The sequence below is a fragment of the Humulus lupulus genome, chromosome 2 (genome assembly GCF_963169125.1).
Source record: "Humulus lupulus chromosome 2, drHumLupu1.1, whole genome shotgun sequence".
Classification (NCBI taxonomy): domain Eukaryota; kingdom Viridiplantae; phylum Streptophyta; class Magnoliopsida; order Rosales; family Cannabaceae; genus Humulus; species Humulus lupulus.
The window spans coordinates 177633428-177636035 of NC_084794.1; the positions used below are offsets into that span (position 1 = coordinate 177633428).

General features: G+C 29.4%; 1 long non-coding RNA gene across 1 annotated transcript; it reads left to right on the top strand.

Annotated features, from left to right (window-relative positions):
• Positions 1 to 1174: 1174 nt before the first annotated feature.
• Positions 1175 to 2357, top strand: LOC133816432 (uncharacterized). The gene is made up of 2 exons (XR_009885236.1): positions 1175 to 1383; positions 2116 to 2357. It is a non-coding gene; the product is annotated as an uncharacterized LOC133816432 (long non-coding RNA).
• The last annotated feature ends 251 nt before the right edge of the window (positions 2358 to 2608 follow it).

A 2608-nucleotide genomic window follows, 5' to 3' on the forward strand; every position in this document is an offset into this window, starting at 1 on the left:
TTGGTAGGCAAAACGATTTATCAAAATTACAATAATATGTATTATTATTTGCTACCAATAAATTTGGTAGACATAAACTTTTACCTGAATATATGTTGGAGGTAGCTTGAATAAAATTTAGAATCATTGAGGGTGTTTGGCTCTTTAACTAAAAAACTGTTTTTTGTTTTTAAAAGCTAAAAACTGTTTTTTGAAAACAAGTGTGGGTGTTTGGCGTTATTTTCATAAAACAATTTTTAAAAACAAAGTTACAAAAAACAGAAAATTTTGAGAATAACAAAAAGTTGTTTTCTATTGTTCTCAAATTTTTTTTTGTCTATATTTTTTTTTTCTCACATAACTTTTTTAATTATTATTATCTAACATAATTTATTGTCACATTATTTTCTCTCTCATCACTTTCTCTCTCCTTATTTTCTCTCTCATCACTTTCTCTCTCCTTACATTTTCTCTCTTCACTTTCTCTCTTGCTATTTTCTTTTTCATCATTTTCTATCTCCTTATTTTCTCTTGCATCATTTACTATATCATCACTTTCTCTCTCATCACTTAATATTTCATTATTTTCTCTCTCGCCATTTCCTCTCTCTCTACTCACTTCTCTCTCTTCACTTTCTTTCTCATTACATTTTCTCTTATTTTTTCTTGCATCGATTAATTTCTTTCTTCTCAATTTCTATTTCTTCAAATTTTCTCTCCTTACTTTCTCACTCCTTATTTTTCATCATTTTTCTTTCAAATTATTTTATCTCATTATTTATTACAAACTTTTAAAAGATTTTTATCTTTGTAAATATATTTGTTAATTTTTTATTTAAGAATTAAAAAAAATAACTAAAAAATTGTTTTTAGAAAACATTAACCAAACACCTCTTGTTTTTTAAATACTAGAAAAACTATTTTCTGTTCTCAACTCTGAGAATACAACTTTGAAAACAGAAAACAGAAAACAAAGCCAAACAGGCCCATTATTTCCCTCCATTTTTTTATTTTATAATATCTTTTGAATTTTTTAGTTGTGACATTTATGCTAAATGACAAATAAAATATGCCACGTGGATTAAAATGTCATGTCATAATCTAACATGGCAATGTTTTGGTGACTGTCACATCTATATCTTCAAATCAATATATAATTATATGAAAAACCAATTTAATATCAGTAGCCGTAGCTCTCCTCACCCCGCTACTCCGCTGCCTTTTCTCGCCCCTTCTCCCTCTAACCATAGCTTCTCTTCAACATTTGCCAGCCATGGAACCAAGACCGTCTAATCGCCAACCATCTTACTCAACCCCACTAGAAATCACCAATTGACTCCCGTCACTTTCTCTCAGTCTCTATATCACTGCTCTCATTTGGCTCCGCCATCACCATTCTCAAAGGTATAAAGCTATTTTCGATATCATGTATTTCTAAATTTATGTTAATAGTTTATTTTTCAATTGATCTATTGTTGGATTGGAATGATTTGAAATTAAAAGCAATTTAGATTTGTTACACTTTGTTTGTAGATCTCATTAAAAAAATCAAAATCGTCACTTCGTGCTTTTTGTAATATGGTTTCACTCTAATATTCATATAAGCTTTTGATTGCAAGATTCTACGTGAATCATTCATCTCACATTAAGATTTTTTAAGTGATATAATGACTTTGTAAAGATTGAATTCTTCGTACTTTTCTAAGTGATTTTGTGAAGACTGAATTTTGAGTTGCATTTTCTACTTGTGTATGAAGACGGGAATAATTGAGATTGATTTTAGCAAGAATGATTGGGATTGAGATTGATGTGGTGAAATTTTTATCCATCGCTGAGTTGTAGACATTGTTTCTCATTGAAGATGTTAAGCTTTCTTCGTGCGTGGATGGAATGTAGGACTCTCATATGTTTATTATGCCTAGTGTATTTCTTTTGAATTTGACTTTTGATTTTTATAGGTTGGATTTAGTGTTGAAATTCATGGCTCGTATCTACTGGCTCTTGTTGTGTCAAGCATGGTGAAATAAAAAAATGTTTCTGTTCCCAACCGCCACTACCCTCAACCTCAGCCAAGAATATACAAGAGAATATAATTTTCTGCTTTGATTTTAATTAATATCACTTTTTTTTTGGCAGGTTCTGTTTTGTTTCAAAAGCAGATAGACGATTTTTTTCAGCAACAATGAGAGAAGAAGTTGATGAGCTAAGCTAAAATACCATAGAGTTGTAGCTGCATTAATAAGAGAAATATAAAGACTTGTTGTATTTTGTAATGTATTATTTATTTTTTAAATTTGTAAATTTACAATATTTTAATTTTTTTTATGATGATTGATGTAATATATTTTACAATAAAAATTTGTTTATTTTTATTATAATTTTAATATTAAAATTATAAAATTATGAAAATAATTTCAAATTTTAAAAAGTCGATGTGGCCCAATAATAGCGTGCCATGTGGCCTAATAACTGTGTGCCTTGTGGCCCAATAATAGTATGCCAAGTAATCCAATTATAGTATGTCGAGTCGAGTAGCCTAATTAAAATGTGGCATGTGGCCTAGTAAGTATGTGCCAAATGGACCAGCAAAAATATGCCACGTGTTCAAATGAAAAATGGCACGTGGACA